This window comes from Anomaloglossus baeobatrachus, chromosome 3 (genome assembly GCF_048569485.1).
Source record: "Anomaloglossus baeobatrachus isolate aAnoBae1 chromosome 3, aAnoBae1.hap1, whole genome shotgun sequence".
NCBI lineage: Eukaryota > Metazoa > Chordata > Amphibia > Anura > Aromobatidae > Anomaloglossus > Anomaloglossus baeobatrachus.
Genome location: NC_134355.1, coordinates 507,484,387 through 507,504,069, shown reverse-complemented (window position 1 = coordinate 507,504,069; position 19,683 = coordinate 507,484,387). Strand labels below are relative to the sequence as shown.

At 47.9% G+C, this 19,683-nt stretch overlaps 1 protein-coding gene across 1 annotated transcript in view; it reads right to left on the bottom strand.

The window, feature by feature from the left end:
* VEPH1 (ventricular zone expressed PH domain containing 1) overlaps positions 1–3,430 on the bottom strand; it is a 755,777-nt gene extending 752,347 nt beyond the window's left edge. The window contains exon 1 of the mRNA XM_075340702.1: positions 3,332–3,430. The gene's annotated coding sequence lies outside the window, so the exon portion shown is untranslated. The remainder of the gene's footprint in view (positions 1–3,331) is intronic.
* Between the last annotated feature and the right edge of the window lie 16,253 nt (positions 3,431–19,683).

Genomic DNA, 19,683 nt, shown 5'->3' with positions numbered 1-19,683 from the left:
GCAAAGGAAAATACTACAAAGACTCACTTCCTCAAAATGGGCACATTAGACTCAAGAGGCCTTCATGTACGTCTCTTCTCAGGGACATCGGAGTGCCACACAATGTTTTCACGTAAAATCTTTCATGTATTGATCTCAAAAAGTAACATACACCAGATCTATCTCACTATTGGGTATGTGCCCTTAACATTTCCGCCATGAAAAATCATTTTGGGGTCATTTTGGAAGGTTTTCTGGTGAGTCCGTAAAAATGGCGTAAAACGCGGACAAAATTGTTCACAGCTGTGACTTTTGAGTGATAAATGCTTCAAGGGGTCTTCCCCATGCTGTTGCCATGTCATTTGAGCACTCTTCTGAGACTTTTGTGACATTTTTAGGGTTTCTCCATGCTGCCGGGAGGTCATTTCACAAAAATACTCGGGTCTCCCATAGGATAACATTGGGCTCGTTGCTCGGGCCGAGTACACGAGTATCTTGGGAGGCTCGGCCCGAGCTTTGAGCACCCGAGCTTTTTAGTACTCGCTCATCACTAATGGGCATACATTCACAAACTTATATAAAGCTTGCAGACACATTCAGTATTTTCCTAACCATGTAATTTAGGGTAAAATATGTAGTTTCTGATTGCCCAGTAGCAGATATCACTATTTCAAATGTAGCAGATTTTTCGACACTATATATAGATCAGGCTTAGGTTCTATTATCTCTATGACACACTATGTAAAATGTCATTCTCTGCTAGAACAGCACTCATTAGCACTCACTGTACACCACAGTATAATGTTAACCTATTTGAGATCGGTTGCATGCTGGTTGCAAAGGTAACAATGCCTTCCATTGATAAGGCTGAGGTAGCACACACATCTACCATCTAAATGATAGCTTGAATGAAAAGATACTGGATGACAGCACACAGAGGAAACAGAACTTCAAAAATAAGGTTATATTCATCTTCGGTTTGATGGTAAGATATTAACATATATTAAAATATGGCATTATATGCTATAAAAACATATCAAAGTATTTACATAGTCAGTAAATATTTCTATGTATAAAAAGTGTGCAAACTTTGCTATTTTCAGTATTATAAAATTACAGGGCTGTCTGTACTATGAAGATCTATTACGGTAATTTTCTGCATTGAGAGTCTAATTTAATAATTATTAATAAATATTGTAATATTGTACGGAATATAATGTAACTTTTTTTTCTACTCAAAGTCAAATACATATATAAAGCGTAACCGTCATTTTAATTCTTATTTCATAAATCAATAGTACAAATAAAAATAAGTAACTGTGTAATATATCTTATCAGAGAAATTTGCTTCTTTCTCTGCCAAAATTGATCAGTCATTATCAAAATTCTCAATTCTGAGGTAAAATCTGAATTCAGTGAAGACTTTCCCATTACTGAGATAGGAGATGGCAGTTGGTGCTGATGAGATTAAAGGGAACCTGTCGCCGGATGTTTATGACACTCACCTAACGGTCGGTGCGGAGCAGACTGGTCGGATGGGCGTGTCCGTTCTCCCGGTCCACGCCTCCTCTTTCGTCCATCTTTTTCCTCTTTCTTCTTCTACTCAGGGCAGATCAAAGTGCGTCTGTGCAGGAGCTCACTGTCGGCTAGTGTAGATGATGTAGAAAGCGTCATCTACACTAGCTTCAGAAGGAGGACAAAAATGGCTGAAAGAGGAGGCGTGAACTTGAACGGAGACGCCCATCCTAGTCTGCTCTGCACCACCTTTAGGTGAGTATTATAAACATCCGGTGACAGGTACCCTTTAAACAATGATAGGAGGAGCTGAGGACAGAGGGAGGGGCTAGTTGAAGAGGGAGGGGCTATATATAGAAGGAGGAGCTAGAGGCAGAGCTCCACCCCTCATCTCTCTTCTATCTACATAGAATCTCATCAGTAACAGGTGGCAACTCCTATCTCAGTAATGTAAAAGTCTTCACTGAATACAGATTGTACATCAGAATTGAGAATTTTGATAATGACCAATTCTGGCAGAGAAAGAAACAAATGTGTCTGATAAGATATACTATACAGTTGCTTGTTTTCATGTGTGCTCTTGATTTATGAAATAAAAATTAAAACAACAGTTATACTTTAAGTTAAAGAAATTTGAATATGATTATTTAAATATATCATAAATAATCATCTTTCATACATATAAAGTTATGTCTTGTAAATAGTTTACATTAGAAACGTCACTACATACATCAATATATGACATGATCCTGGCTATTGATCTGTGTATCCATTATGCTTATTCGCTTATGAGAAGGCCTGGTATTAGGTAAATGTTTGCTCACAATGGTCTAAGGGGTACTTTGCACGTTGCCACATTGCTAGCCGATTGTAGCGATGCCGAGCACGATAGTCCCCGCCCCCATCGCAGATGCGATCTCTTGTGATAGCTGCCGTATCGAACATTATTGCTACGGCAGCTTCACACGCACTTACCTGCCCTGCGACGTCGTTCTGGTCGGCGACCCGCCTCCTTCCTAAGGGGGCAGGTCATGCAGCGTCACAGCGATGTCACACGGCAGGAGGCCAATAGAAGCGTAGGGGCGGAGATGAGCGGGACATTAACATCCCGCCCACCTCCTTCCTTCCTCATTGCAGGCGGGGCGCAGGTAAGGAGATGTTCCTCGCTCCTGTGGCTTCATACACAGCGATGTGTGCTGACGCAGGAACGAGGAACAACATCGTACCTGTCGCTGCAGCGAAATTATGGAAATGACCGACGCTACACAGATCACCAATTTACGACGCTTTTGCGATTGTTTATCGGTGCTTCTAGGCTTTACACGTTGCGACGTCGTTACCGGCGCCGGATGTGTGTCACTTTCGATTTGACCCCGACGATATCGCAGTAGCGATGTCGCAGCGTGCAAAGTACCCCTAAGCGTCTTTTCCTCATCTGCTTTTCAATATGGGAAATTCAGCACAATGTGTCCAATCTCTTTTCAGAAACTATGTGAAAGAACCTGAGCTTTTCTGTACCTAATTTAAATTCACAAGCCGATCTGCAACATAAAGCGAGGACATTGTATTACTGTTCTCCCTGCAAAACCATTACAGGTATTGCAGAATAAATGATGGCAACATGCAGGGTACATGAGGCCTGAAGAATTGGACAGTACTATCTCTCAATATTCTGCAAAGCTCAGAAAATGCACAGACAGGAGAATGTAACATGATACACGCATTAATTTCACATGATTTGTCACTTTAAATTATCTTAATACATAGGAATGAAATGGTTAAATTCCACCTGTTACATGCACAAGTATAAAGCATTGTACACAATCTCACTACTTACATTTACAGGGTGCTGAACATATTCCCTCTTTTGAGTTCTTCAATACTGATCATGCAAAAAAAAAAAAATAAAATGCTATCGAAAAAGGGTTTCCTAATATTTTAAGACCTTTCCTTTGTCAACAAGCAAAGATAGTGTCTGGGAAGTGTCTGTAGATGCATCAGTGCCGTCCGTTACAGTGGTCTGGATACCCCCTGAAAGCCCCTACCTCTGGTATGTGAGAATGAGTCTGCTGGCTCACAGCATTGTCTGTCAAACCAAGCAAAGACTATTCAGTTACCCTGGAGTTCTCATGTGGGCTCCTGCAAACAAAAGTCTTCTCTTCATTCCCCTCAGCTCATTTTCCACACATCTTTTACCTACTGTATGTGCACAGCCATATCTGTACAGTGATGCCTAAAATCCACTGGTGTTTTTGTGGTATATCTCAGCTCTAAATATTAACTAAGTAGTAGAAGTCATGTTAATAAATAACGTGTGGATTATACAAGTAACATTAAAGACAGTTATTTTATGTACTCAGATGGGTGATATTGTAACAATATAAACATAAAGATAATATAAACGAAATACAATACATATAGTGTGTGCGTGTGTGCGTGTGTGTGTGTGTGTGTGTGTGTGTGTGTGTGCGTGCGTGTGTGTGTGTGTAATACAACATCATGTAAATTAAATATCCCATAAGCAACTTTAGTACTGCTAATTATTCTTATTCTTGTGACTAAATTACCACAATTGTATATCACAGTCACTGAATATCTCAGTGGCTGTGATATACAGACCAACTATAGGTAACAAAGATCCCAATTCCCCAAACTGTTTTCTGGGGAACTAAAATTAAAACTACGCACATTTGCTTCTGAATTTTTGTACGGTTAAAGGGGTATTCCCATCTCAAAGATCATATCCCAATATGTATTAGATGTAATAATAATAATAATAACAATAATAATAATATTAAAAATGTAGTATAGTTTTCCTGATCTAGCCATGTCCCTCTCATCTCATATGCAGGGCATTGCGGCTTAGGTATCTATGGTTACGACCAGGGCCGGCCTTAGGCTAAATGGCGCCCTGTGCAAAATACCCTTTGGTGCCCCCAGACCATGTCACCGGCAACCTGCAACCAATCAAAAGCTGGTTTACTCTCTCATCCTTTAGATAAAACTGACATCCAGAGGAAGCCATAAAACAGCAGTAGCTCTCACTTCTTTTGGATTACAGTTTTAAAAGAGGGATAGTGAAGCAGCCGCTGATTGGCTGCAGATCACAAGACCCCGGAGACCAGGGGGCAAACATTGCTAGAACGGTGCCCGGCTGTATTGCTTTTCTGGTGCGCTTTTGAAGCCTACAGCAGCTAAAATAATTAATAATAATCTCCTGGGGGCACATAGTCCCGTGCGCACATAGCCTTAAAGCTGTGACACCCTTTAGGCTATGTGCCCTCAGGAGATTGCACCTGTGGATATATCCGCAGGTAGATCCGCAGTTTTCCCGCAGCTGCTCGCCAGAATCTGCAGCTATTTATAGCTGTGGTAGTACAGTGAAATATCTGCGGTAAACCTGCGGACATTCATGCGACTAAGGCTAGTTTCACACTTGAACGGCATCCGTTGCATTGCATTGTGTGACGGATGCAACGGATCGTACAAAACAACGGAAAGCTTTTTTTCTTTTTTTTTTCTTCTTTACAGTTTTACCGGCAGCAGATTATTGTGAACGATCAGCTGATCACCCGGCGGCCGGACGCTCAGCTGATCGCTCTCAATAGCCGGCTGCCGGGCGCTCAGCTGAGAGCTCTCACATGCCGGCGGCCGGGTGCTCAGCTGAGAGCTCTCACATGCCGGCGGGCGCTCAGCTGAACGTTTGGCCATCGAGAAACAAAATAAAGTTTCTGTGATTTAAAAAAAAAAAAAAAGAGCATGCGCAGTGAAAAAGAAAGGTTTCCGCCGCTCAAAAGAAGTTACATGCTGCGTTCCTTCCACCCGACGTAGCGTCAAAATAATGATGCTGCGTTGTCCAGCGGATGCAACAAACACACTTGCGTTACAGTGCGTCATCCATAAAAGTCTATGAAGAATAGCGCAGTTCGTTAACGGACTGCGCTATTCTCCATAGTAACGGACTGCGCTGAACGCAAGTGTGAAAGTACCCTAATTCAGATGGGACCGCATACTGGAGTTTAGGTATAGGGGGGCTCAGAAGGAGAGGGGCACAGATAGATTTCACTGGATTTTATTTGGGAGGTGAGAGCTGTCATATTTGTTCTCCCAGTAATATGGGGACCCCCGATATTTTCTTTGAAAGGTGACTGACCTGAGAGGCAGGCTGCCGGCCACCTGCACAGAGAGGCAGCCAGCCGGCCGCCCGCACAGAGAGGCAGGCTGCCGGCCGCCCGCACAGAGAGGCAGGCTGCCGGCCGCCCGCACAGAGAGGCAGGCTGCCGGCCGCCCGCACAGAGAGGCAGGCTGCTGGCCGCCCGCACAGAGAGGCAGGCTGCCGGTCGCCCGCACACAGAGGCAGGCTGCTGGCCGCCCGCACAGAGAGGCAGGCTGCTGGCCGCCCACACAGAGGTAAGCTTCCGGCCGCCCGCACAGAGAGGCAGGCTGCCGGTCGCCCGCACAGAGGCAGGCTGCCGGCCGCCCGCACAGAGAGGCAGGCTGTCGGCCGCCCACACAGAGAGGCAGGCTGCCGGCCGCCCGCACAGAGAGGCAGGCTGCCGGTCACCCGCACAGAGAGGCAGGCTGCTGGCCGCCCGCACAGAGAGGCAGGCTGCTGGCCGCCCACACAGAGGTAAGCTTCCGGCCGCCCGCACAGAGAGGCAGGCTGCCGGCCGCCCGCACAGAGAGGCAGGCTGCCGGCCGGCCGCCCGCACAGAGGTAAGCTTCCGGCCGCCCGCACAGACAGGCAGCCGGCTTCCCGCACAGAGAGGCAGGCTGCCGGCCGCCCGCACAAAGAGGCAGGCTGCCGGCCGCCCGCACAGAGAGGCAAGCTGGCCGCCCGCACAGAGGTAAGATGCCAGCCGGCCGCCCGCACAGAGAGGCAGGCTGCCGGCCGCCCGCACAGAGAGGCAGGCTGCCGCCCGCCTGCACAGAGAGGCAGGCTGCCGGCCGCCCGCACAGAGAGGCAGGCTGCCGGCCGCCCACATAGAGAGGCAGGCAGCCGGCCGCCCGCACAGAGAGGCAGGCTGCCGGTCGCTCGCACAGAGAGGCAGGCTGCCGGCCGCACGCACAGAGAGGCAGGCTGCCGGCCGCCCGCACAGAGAGGCAGGCTGTCGGCCGCCCGCACAGAGAGGCAGGCTGCCGGCCGCCCGCACAGAGGTAAGATGCCGGCCACCTGCACAGACAGGCAGCTGGCCGCCCGCACAGAGAGGCAGGCAGCCCGCGCCAATTCTACACCTCCTGGTAGGACTGCCTGCCATAAACTGCACCTGCGTTGCGGTCGGGCATGATCTTCTCTCTGGTGTGGAGGTCTGGGGACGTGAGATGAGGTGAGAGCTAGGTGGGAGAGCGACGTTCACTGATTGGAGCAGGGGCAGCAGATGAAACTCATCTTTCTGTCTCTGCACCAATCATACTGCTAGTATGCCCGGCGTGGGCCCGGTTGCCAGGCTGCAAGGAAGGCATAGAGAGGAGCCGCTGGAGACAGTACATAAGGTCTCCCTGTGGCTTTTCCCATCAAAGCATGCTGCCCGCGCGGCGGCGGTTAGAGTAAAAATGCAGTGCTGGGACCGGAGGAGATAGGAAAGGTATGACTTCCTTTCCTGCGCCCCCCTTCAGGCATGGCCGTCGGCGCCCTGTGCAACCGCACAAGTCGCACATGCCTAAAGCCGGCCATGGTTACGACCACCAACAACTAACTGATCAACTGTCACTATATGAGTAGACGTAACCATGGATACCTAAGCTAAAATGCCTTGCAGATGAGGTAAGAGACATAGCTACGGTATATCAGAACTACACTATATTTCTCTAAGGCCCCCTTCACACGTCCGTGAAAAACACGCACGTGTGTTACGGGACGTTTTTCGGGTCCGTGTCCCGTTTTTGTGTCCGTTTTTATGGTCCGTGTGGCATCTGTGTGAATTGCGTATGCTAGCCGTGTTTGTGTGTAGAACGTCCGTGTGTGCATGTGGAATGAACGTGTATGTGTACGTGGAATGTCCGTGTGTAAAGTCCGTGAGTAAAGTCCGTGTGTAAAGTCCGTGTGTAAAGTCCATGTGTAAAGTCCGTGTGTGTGATGCACAATGTCGTTTATAAATGTCGGCTGACAGCCGACAGAGTTGCGCGATGAGAATGAACTCGGGTGAACTTCACCCGACTTCATCCTCATAGCGCGGCTCTGTCTGTGTGCCGCGTACTGATTAGCGGTCACCTGTGAAGGATTCAATGGTGACCGCTAATCCCCCGAGTGACTGAAGTTTCCCCCCCTCTCTCATACTCACCGTTCCCCGATCCCCGGCGCGGCGCTGCACGGCATTCACACTGCTGCGGTGGCTTTTACTATTTTGAAAAAGCCGGCCGCTCATTAAACAATCTCGTATTCCCTGCTTTCCCCGCCCACCGGTGCCTATGATTGGTTGCAGTGAGACACGTCCCCCACGCTGAGTGACAGGTGTCTCACTGCACCCAATCACAGCAGCCGGTGGGCGTGTCTATACTGTGCAGTAAAATAAATAAATAAATAATTAAAAAAAAACGGCGTGCGGTCCCCCCCCTATTTTAATACCAGCCAGATAAAGCCATATGGCTGAAGGCTGGTATTCTCAGGATGGGGAGCCCCACGTTATGGGGAGCCCCCCAGCCTAACAATATCAGTCAGCAGCCGCCCAGAATTGCCGCATACATTATATGCGACAGCTCTGGGACTGTACCCGGCTCTTCCCGATTTGCCCTGGTGCGTTGGCAAATCGGGGTAATAAGGAGTTAATGGCAGCCCATAGCTGCCACTAAATCCTAGATTAATCATGTCAGGCGTCTCCCCGAGATACCTTCCATGATTAATCTGTAAATTACAGTTAAAAAACACACACACACACGAAAAATCCTTTATTAGAAATAAAAAACACTAACAAAGTCCCTCATCACCAATTTATTAACCCCGACAAAGCCCTCCATGTCCGGCGTAATCCACGGACCTTCAGCGTCGCATCCAGCTCTGCTGCATGCAGCTGACAGGAGCAGCAGAAGACACCGCCGCTTCTGTCACCTCCATGCAACAAATGAGGTGAGTAGCGCGATCAGCTGCTGTCAGTCAGGTAACTCACGGCCACCACTGGATCCAGCGGTGGCCGCGATTAATCTCAAATAGGAATAACGTTTGGAACACCATTCTAAGTCCGAACTGGGTGCAAAAACCTAAAAAAACATCACTATGGGGAGATAAGGTATGCACACCAGTGACTATGTAAGGGGAATACATGAAATAGCAGAAACTGCTGTGTGAATACTGACTTGAAAAATCCAATAGCTATATGCAAGAGTGAATATGTGAAAAATGGAATCTGCATTACTGCCATGAACATATGAATAAAGAGAAATTTAGCTACTGAATTGATCAATGCAATAGAGCCCCAACACTACGCCAAAGTATTTCTCTACGTTGGGGTCCCTAGCTTGTGTGTGTCCTCTCATGCAGTTAAAAAACTTACCGTGTATGGGAAGCTGAGACCCAGGCTATTTATGCGTATGATATGGATTGGCAATAGGTGTGGTTGGGGAGGGTTCACAAACGAAAAAATACTAACAAATAGGAATAACGTTTGGGACACTATTCTAAGTCCGAACTGGGTGCAAAAACCTAAAAAAAAACATCACTATGGGGAGATAAGGTATGCACACCAGTGACTATGTAAGGGGAATACATGAAATAGCAGAAACTGCTGTGTGAATACTGACTTGAAAAATCCAATAGCTATATGCAAGAGTGAATATGTGAAAAATGGAATCTGCATTACTGCCATGAACATATGAATCAAGAGAAATTTAGCTACTGAATTGATCAATGCAATAGAGCCCCAACACTACGCCAAAGTATTTCTCTACGTTGGGGTCCCTAGCTTGTGTGTGTCCTCTCATGCAGTTAAAAAACTTACCGTGTATGGGAAGCTGAGACCCAGGCTATTTATGCGTATGATAAGGATTTGCAATAGGTGTGGTTGGGGAGGGTTCACAAACGAAAAAATACTAACAAATAGGAATAACGTTTGGAACACCATTCTAAGTCCGAACTGGGTGCAAAAACCTAAAAAAAACATCACTATGGGGAGATAAGGTATGCACACCAGTTTTTAACTGCATGAGAGGACACACACAAGCTAGGGACCCCAACGTAGAGAAATACTTTGGCGTAGTGTTGGGGCTCTATTGCATTGATCAATTCAGTAGCTAAATTTCTCTTGATTCATATGTTCATGGCAGTAATGCAGATTCCATTTTTCACATATTCACTCTTGCATATAGCTATTGGATTTTTCAAGTCAGTATTCACACAGCAGTTTCTGCTATTTCATGTATTCCCCTTACATAGTCACTGGTGTGCATACCTTATGTCCCCATAGCGATTAACCTCAGTGACAGCTAAGCTGATCGCGCTACTCACCTCAGTTGCTGCGTGGAGCTGACCGGAGCGATGGTGAGTAGCGTGATCAGCTGAGCTGTCACTGAGGTTACCCGCGGCCACCGCTGCATCCACCGCTGGATCCAGGTAACCTCAGTAACAGCTCAGCCGATCACGCGGCTCTCTTCATTTGCTGCGTGGAGGTGACAGGAGCGGCGGTTTCTTCTGCTTCTCCGGTCACCTTCATGCAGCACAGCTGGAAGCGACGCTGGACCATCCTGGATTCCGCCGGACATGGAGGGCTTTTTGGGGCTGATTAAATTGGTGAACCAGGGAATGTGTTTGTGTTTTTTATTTCTAATAAAGGATTTTTCAGTTGTGTGTGTTTATTTACTGTAATTTACAGATTAATCATGGAAGGTTTCTCGGGGAGACGCCTGACATGATTAATCTAGGACTTATTGGCAGCTATGGGCTGCCAATAACTCCTTATTACCCCGATTTGCCAACGCACCAGGGCAAATCGGGAAGAGCCGGGTACAGTCCCAGAACAGTCGCATCAAATGTATGCGGCCATTCTGGGCGGCTGCTGACTCATATTGTTAGGCTGGGGGGCTCCCCATAACGTGGAGCTCCCCATCCTGAGAATACCAGCCTTCAGCCGTATGGCTTTATCTGGCTGGTATTAAATTTGGGGGGAACCGCACGCCAGTTTTTTAAATTATTTATTTATTTCTATACTCCATAGTGACACGCCCACCGGCTGCTGTGATTGGGTGCAGTGAGACACCTGTCACTCAGCGTGGGGGCGTGTCTCACTGCAACCAATCATAGGCGCCGGTGGGCGGGGAAAGCAGGGAATACGAGATTGTTTAATGAGCGGCCGGCTTTTTCAAAATAGTAAAAGCCACCGCAGCAGTGTGTATGCCGTGCAGCGCCGCGCCGGGGATCGGGGAACGGTGAGTATGAGAGAGGGGGGGAAACTTCAGTCACTCGGGGGATTAGCGGTCACCGTTGAATCCTTCACAGGTGACCGCTAATCAGTACGCGGCACACAGACAGAGCCGCGCTATGAGGATGAAGTCGGGTGAAGTTCACCCGAGTTCATTCTCATCCCGCTACTCTGTCTGCTGTCTGCCGACATGTAGTAAACGACATTTTGCATCACACACGGATATTCCACACGGACAACACAAACACATGTCAGTTAAGTTTCACACGCACACACGGACATTTCACACACACATACGGCTAGCATACGGGATACATACGCAGGCCACACATACCATAAAAACGGACCTAAAAAACGGAAAACGGACCCGGAAAACGGCCCATTTTACACAGACGTGGTTTTCACGGATGTGTGTTTTAGGCCTAAGTGGAGTTTTTGGATAGTATTATTATTACACCTACTACATATTGGGATAGGATCTTGGAGATGGGAATACTCTTTTATCTGATACTGTATATCACCCCAGTGCCGTGTCTATCACTTAAGGCCCTGTCACACACAGAGATAAATCTGCGGCAGATCTGTGGTTGCAGTGAAATTGTGGACAATCAGTGCCAGGTTTGTGTCTGTGTACAAATGGAACAATATGTCCATGATTTCACTGCAACCACAGATCTGCCAAAGATTTATCTCTGTGTGTGACGGGGCCTTTAGGGGTACTTTGCACGTTGCGACATTGCTACTGTGATATCGTCGGGGTCAAATCGAAAGTGACGCACATCCGGCACCGGTAACGACGTCGCAACGTGTAAAGCCTAGGAGAGAAGATGAACGAGCGTGAAACAGTCAAAAATCGGTGATCTGTGTCACGTCGTTCATTTTCATAATGTCGGTGCGTTCACAGGTACGATGTTGTTTGTCGTTCCTGCAGCTCCACACATCGCTGTGTGTGACACCGCAGGACCGACAAACATCTCCTTACCTGCGCCCACCGTCCACCGGCAATGCGGAAGGGAGAAGGTGGGCGGGATATTTACATCCCGCTCATCTCCGCCTCTCCGCTTCTATTGGCTGCCTGCCTCAGGAAGGAGGCGGGTCGCCGGCCAGAGCGACGTCGCAGGGAAGGTAAGTGCGTGTGAAGCTGCTGTAGCGATAATGTTCGCTACAGCAGCTATCACAAGATACCGCATGTGCGACGGGGGCGGGTACTATCACGCTCGTCATTGCTACCATTGGCTAGCGATGTCGCAGCGTGCAAAGTACCCCTTACTCCTCACCCCAGTAATGACTGTGAAGAAGAACTCTGACTTGGGTCCCCCTGTTCTAGTATTCATTGGAGATCTAAGCTGTTTCTGCTAAATGATGCAGGAACAACTTTGTAGTACTTCCTCTATATCTGCAGAAGACACTATCCTTTAGTGTTATAAATAGAGGAAATGGCTAAATTATCTGGCGCACAAAAGCAGATATTGTTCAGGCTTCAGAAATGTAAGGAAACCCATTTTTATACCAATATATTTATACTACAAAATTGTATCCAAATGGATGAGAGCAGTCTTGAACTAGCCCACTGGGAATCAGGGGATCCCCCGGTGAGCCCTTGTGCCAGGGTGAGTCACTTACCCCCCAAAATGAGCAATATTTGACCCCATTAAATTATTCACTATGTACAGAAAAAAGTAGCATCTCATCATTCACTCAACAAACTACCCAGAGCATTATAGAAGTATAGATAAATGTGTGAACAAGGCTAATGCAATATTTGCATGTGGCTGAACAGTGGGGTCCCCAGAGTCAGTGTTACTGGTGGGCCCTTGGCAGCTCAGTCTGAATTTGGGTGAGTATATAATAAAGAAGGATTTCGTCATCCAAGTAGCCGCCCATAATCTCGCGCATGCGCAGTGGCATCACCGGCGCTCACGATTTGAACAGTGCTCAATCCCGCGATAGTGCCACTGCGCATGCGCGAGACTTCAGGAGCACTGCGTAACATGATGGCGGCGGCCTCATCTATGTAAATGAACACTGGAGAACGGCGAACAGCGGCAGGAGGGGGAATAACGGACGCAAAACAGCCCGCCCCGTGGCCAGCAAACCTCATTAGCATACCAAAAGGTAAGATTTTATAAAGTGTTTATTAAGGTCTGAAAGGGGGGGCCAGTAGCAAGAGGAACCTTTCTAGACTGCAACCCAGGAGCTGCAGAATGGGATTCTTTTAGTTTAATAGCAAAAATTCTGGTGACAGGTTCCCTTTAAGCCTGAATGTCATATTTAAAAATTCAATTGTGAACTCATATAGAAAACCCCTAGGGGGAACATAGCTAAAACATTGTTGCCAGATGTAGAAATATAAAATATCAATAACTAAGCATTTTGGTTTGTAACAGTTTATTGTAGATTTTGGGGTCAGTGACATTTAAAAAATAAATAAAATAAAAAAAATGGCATTCTCTGGGTATGGTGTTTTTATCATAGACTTTTTTTAAAAAAAGTGTAAAAATAAAAGGAAAAAATGTAGATAGGAGTATAACGCCTATACCAGCATCCCTGCCCTGTTCTGCCCCCCTTTACCGACACTTTCTCTGCCCAGCAGTGGCTGTCCCATCCTCAGTTGATACTGCTGTCCCCCCACGTGCGGACACGCTCCCCTTTCCTTAAAGGGCTGTTACTCCCTGACCCAGAAGTGTCTCTTAGCTTGACTGAGAGGCTTCAGATATTTAATGCACCTTCCCTTTAAGAGAAGTGCCTGGGCAACGAGTTCTATACATTGCTAGTTCTCAGGTCCATTGTCATATTTAAATTGTTTATATTGTTGCTGACTAGTATCTGTGTTTCAGTGCATTACAAATCCACTGCTGCAATTATTCATGCCAGCCACCAATCACGATATCCACTGATGCAGCTGCAATTGTCCAAATTGGCCATGCTACCGCATCCATCCCCTTCGAACCGAGGACACCGGCTGCCGCTGCTTTTTCTACAACTAGAGGCTGTTTATATCTGTGATGCCAGCTGCCGAGGTACCGTTGATCCCCTGGGGCTGCCCTCTGTCAGCTGCCCTGTCTACCAGCGTGTGTGCCTATAGCCACTTCTAGTGGCTTTGGTGAAGATTCGGTGGCTGATCCAGTTCACTCCTGTAGACCAGTGATTGGTACCTTTGGTCCAGTGGACCCACTAATCCTGTGCTCGCTGTGCGAGCATAACAAAGAGCAAGTAAACCTTTCTTCTCTAGGCAAAATGAAGTTATGTGTCACAGTCAATGAGCAATGAAAGAACCCTGGGTATTGTGCGAAATATTGTGTTTGTACAACTATACAGACACGAAGAAAACACTTGACGTCAGCATTCCTCTTCAAGCTGCTGAATGTTATCTGCAGGGTTAGAATATAGGGATGAGCGAGTATACTTGTTACTACTTGGTACTCGCTGAGTAGTACGGTATTTGGGCTACTCGTTACTCCATAAGTATCCTTGTAATTACTCATTAGGAGTAGCGAGTCCAATGTAAGTCAATAGGAAATGTGAGTAATTGTCTGCTGGACCCTATAAAGTGGTCTGGGGGCTGAGTAAAAGGCTGAAATGGATGCATGATTGTTTAAAAGGCATGCGGTAAAAAGCCACCGGCTTTTTTAAGCAATCATCTGATGCACACTCCCTGCCCAGGTCATTCACTCCCTGGTGCTGCGCTCCCCGCTGCCCGGTGCTTCGCTCCCCGCTCCCTGGTGCTGCACTCCCAGCCCGGTCCTAACTTAGGATTGGGCGTGGACGCGTCAGGGGAGAGAAGCCCCGGGCAGTGGGGAGGGAAGCACCAGGCGTGGGAGTGAGGCAGCGGGGTAGGAAGCATCGGACAGGAAAGCTGTCGGTGAAATTTCCCTCTCTCAATGTCTCTTTCTTTCTCTCTGTCTGTCGGTCAGTCTCTCTCTCTCTCTCTGTCGGTCTCTCTCTCTCTCTGTCGGTCGGTCTCTCTCTGTCGGTGTCTCTTTCTCTCTCTGTTGCTCTGTCGGTTGGTCTCTCTGTACCGCCCCGGGGCTCAGCCGGCTGCCGAGCCGCTCGGATCCGTACTCGTCGGTGGGTGGCTCGAGCTCTCCACGGACTCGGGGGTCACGTCGCTCTGAAAGGGGATTGGCGCTACACGTAGGGACTTTGGTGGGTGGGATCCACGGCCGGAGCCGCGGTGGTTTGTAGGAGATTTAAGTTCGTGACGCCACCCACGGGTTGTGGTGAATGGATGGACACCACCGCTGCCGTTGACTAGACTCCTGGGGACGGTGTTCTGCAGCTTGGTGTTGGCCTCCTCCGTGGGTAGGGGGATGATGGCCCTGGGGGCCCGAGGGAGGTGCTGAGGCGAGGGGACGGATGCATGCTGGGGTGTCGGTGCGGTGCAGCGCGGTGCGCGGCCCAAAGGCACTGTTGTACTCACTATGAGAAAACACGCTGAAGTCTCTGGTAAACCAAACAAGATGGTGAACGGTGCCCGCAGCCGGCTGCCATTTCCCCTTAACAGGTTGGTGGTTTCCGCCTTTCTCCTGCACCTCTCTTGTGTGAAAGTTCTGACTTTTATGCCTAAGCAAAGGTAGTCCGCTCCCCGACTTGTTGTGTTGGGAGAGCCCTGTGTACCGTCACACGCTGGCCCCTTGGGTCTCTATGCCTTGGCGGTGGCTTTACCCTAATGGTTGGGCTGTTGTCTTCATTCGGGTCTTGTGTGGGAAAGGTCCTAAGGTCCAGTCCTCAGTCAGTTGACTTGACTTAGCCTAGTTGTTTTTGGGCCTCGTACTGGGTCTGGGTACCCCTCCTTGTGCTCCGGTTTCCAATCGATTCCCCGGTTCAGTACCGGCGGGCCACCGCCCGTCCCCAGTCCCTACGGTTCCACCGGCTGTAATTCCAGCTCCTGCAGGCGGCCACCACCCTCTGTCTCTTTGCCAGAGGGAACTGGGCTCCAACCCAGACACCTGGTGTAGACTTTGGCAGGCCTGAGCACAGGTCTGCCCTTGAACTTGACTGCACTTCACTCCACTATCAAGACTAATCTAGACTGTTTTCCCGCCTCCGGGCCTGTGAACTCCTCGATGGGCGGAGCCAACCGCCTGGCTCCACCCCCCTGGTGTGAACATCAAACCCGGAGGGTGGTGACAAAGGTTTGTAGTTTGGCTGCTGTCACCTTTCTAAGGGGAGGGGTGTGTGTGCATGGGACTACCTGGGATGACCTGACTAGTCCAGGGCGTCACATCTCCCTCTCACCCCCTCTCTCATACTTACCTATCACCGGCACGGCGCTGCACGGCTGTCACACTGCTCCGGCGGCTTCTCCTGCTTTTGAAAATGCCGGCTGCTCATTATTCCATCTCGCACTGCTTCCCCCGCCCACTGGCGCCTATGATTGGTTGTAGTCAGATGTGCCCCCACGCTGAGTGACAGCTGTCTCACTGCAACCAATCACAGCCACCAGTGGGCGGGTGTATATCGGGCAGTGCAATAAATAAATAATTTTTAAAAAACGGCGTGCGGTCCCCCCTAATTTTGATAGTCAGCCAAGATAAAACAGACAGCTGGGGGTTGGTATTCTCTCCCTGAGGAGCACATAGTTATTGCCCCCCAAAGGTAAGAATAGCAACCGGCAGCCACCCCACATTTGGCACATCCATTAGATGTGCCATATCTGACGTTTATCCCGGCTCATCCCAATTGCCCTGGTGCGGGGGAAGCAGTGAATACGAGATGGAATAATGAGCGGCCGGCAATTTCAAAAGCAGGAGAAGCCATCGGAGCAGTGTGACAGCCGTGCAGAGCCGTGTCGGTGATCAGTGAGTATGAGAGAGGGGGTGAGAGGGAGACACCGACCGACAGAGAAAGAGAGACCGACAGAGAGAAACTGACTGACAGAGAGAAACCGACCAACAGACAGAGACCGACAGAGAGAGATAGAGAGACTGACTGACCGACAGACAGAGAGAGAGAAACTGACAGACAGAGAGAGACCGTCAGACAGAGAGACAGAGAGACTTCACCGATGGCTTTCCCGTCCGATGCTTCCTTCCCCGCTGCCTCGCTCCCCTGCCTGGCGCTTTCCTTCCCGCTGCCCGGTGCTTCGCTCCCCCGCCGCCTCCCCACTCGATCCTAAGTTAAGACCGGACAGAGAGCGCAGCACCAGGGAGCGGGGAGCACAGCACTGGGCAGCGCGGAGCGCAGCACCAGGGAGCGAAGGACCCGGGCGGGGAGCGTGCATCAGCTGATTGCTTAAAAAAAACGGCGGCTTTTCACCACCCAGCTTTTAAACAATCATGCATCCATTTCAGCCTTTTACTCAGCCCCCAGACCGCTTTATAGGGTCCAGCAGACAATTACTCGCATTTCCTATCGACTTGCATTGGACTTGCCACACGTAACGAGTACCCGAGTATTAGCACCTACTCGTTACGAGTATAGCGAGTCCAAGTATTTCACTACTCACTCAGCCCTATTAGAATACATTGCCTGTATAGAAATGACAAATTACTGAATTTGGCTAGCTCAGATTTTGCACCAAATTAATAAAAATGGGAGCACAATATTTGAGGAACTGGAGCAAATTTAAAGAACTATATTTCTTTGTCAATATTCAAAAAACTTATTTTCGCTCACCATTCTCAAAGATTGTTGCTCGGAGTCCTGGACGTACTCACCACTTTGATATGTACAATGAAAAAGGATCCTCCAGCACCATTCTTCTAAAAGCTTGTATTTATTTGAAAAAATAAAATCACAGCATTCAATGCACAGAAAAAGCCCCGTTGGGCCCCTGGTCAGCAGAGATGTTTCGGACAGTTGCCCGACGGGGTTTTTTCTGCGCATTGAATGTTTTGATTTATTTTATATGCTGGAGGATCGTTTTTTTGTATTTTATTTTGTGCCTTTCACACATTTTAGTAAAAAGTTTTAGAATGTTGCGCGTTAATTTTTTTCTCCACCAGGGTACTGGAGTAAAATTGCGTAAATATTTAGCAGCAGTTTTTGGGGGGCATGTCGCACTTGTTATGTGGCTAAAATCCGATCTATCAAAATATAAAATCAATTAATCTGATTGGAACACGGAGTGGTGAGAAAAAAATTCCAAATGCTAAAATTACATTTTTTGGTCGCTGCGTTCATTCAGCACCACTTGCCACGTTACTACAGAACCGTAAGCAGGTACACTGATGAACGTCTTGCAAGACCGAAACGTCTATTTGTGCTGAACCTATCAATTCTTCTGAATAAAATCACCTTGTACCATTTATCTAGAGTGCCGAGTGTCAACTGACATTTTGATACGGTTTTGGAACCTAATCGTGCACCACCGCCAGATGTGACATGTCTATCTAGTCTATCGAGGAAAGGTTAAAGATTGCCGGCACATGTGCACTACAATACTTAAATAAATAAATCTTACTTTTTATATAGCGCTAACATATTCTACAACGCTTTTCATACATCAGGAACACTGTCCCCATTGGGGTTCACAATCTATATTCCCTATCTGTATGTCTTTGGAGTGTGGGAGGAAACCGGAGTACCCGGAGGAAACCCACGCAAGCACGGGGAGAACATAAAACTCCTGCAGGAAGACCCCAGCGCTGCAAGACTGCAGTTCTAACCACTGAGCCACCGTGCTGCCCACAATACTTTGATCTGCGCCTGCACAGGACCTCAATGCCGGCCAAGGGGAATGACGTAGGACACGTCACGCACACGGGCCTGCGAAGAGGGAGGATGGCGATCACCGCAGAGAGGAGGTGCTGGACCACCCACTAGGTATTATAAGTTTTTTTTACGTTATACAGAGCAGCACAGGCTCTTATATACAGTATTCTGCAACGCTGTATATATAAGAGCTCACTGGTGTTCACCACAGCTTATAGGGGAAAATCCTGGTGATGGGTTCCCTTTAAAATGCAATAACAGGAGATCAAAACGTAACATCTGCACAAAAATTGGATACTTAAAAGCAAAAACGTCAGCTCAAGACAAAAATAAGCTGCTGCTGAGCCCCAGATCCCAAAGGATAAGAATGCTACGGGTTGCTGGAAAATGGCGACAAAATCGCTATTCTCTTTTTGGACAAACTTCACTTTTTTTAACCCCTTAGATAAAAGTAAACCTATACATGTTTGGTGTCTACGAACTCGCACCGACCTGAGGCATCACACCCACACATCAGTTTTATTATATAGTGAACACGGTGAATAAAGTTTCCCAAAAACAATCAAGCAATTGCACTTTTTTTTTGCAATTTCACCGCACTTGGATTTGTTTTCCCATTTTCAAGTACAATATATGGTAATAGACCAAACACCAAATCAAAATACTAAGGTAGAGTATCAATTATCAAAAACTAAAAACTTGCATTATCTTAAAAACAGTTACTTTATAAACGCATATGCCACAAACAAGGTAAACACAATTTTGTGCTGGGAAGAAAAGTGGTAATTATATGCATCTAACTCTCACCCTTCCTATCAAACGGGGGTCGGCGTCCTAAATGTTTGTGACGCCCCCGTTCTACGTCGACTAGAGTCCTGTACTGACCCTCCACTCAATCTATATATATCCTGTGCTCCTATATAAAAGAGGGTAAGGTGAAACACCCAAAAAGAGAGCCCACAGGGATAGTGTGCAAACACTATCCCTGTGGGCTCTATTCTGGGTGTTTCACCTTACCCACTTCTATATAGGAGCACGGGATATATACAGATTGAGTGGAGGGTCAGTACAGGACTCTAGTCGACGTGGAACAGGGGCGTCACAAACATTTAGGACGCCGACCCCCATATGATAGGAACGGTGAGAGTTAAGCCCGCTTTACACGCTGCAATGTATCTTACGATGT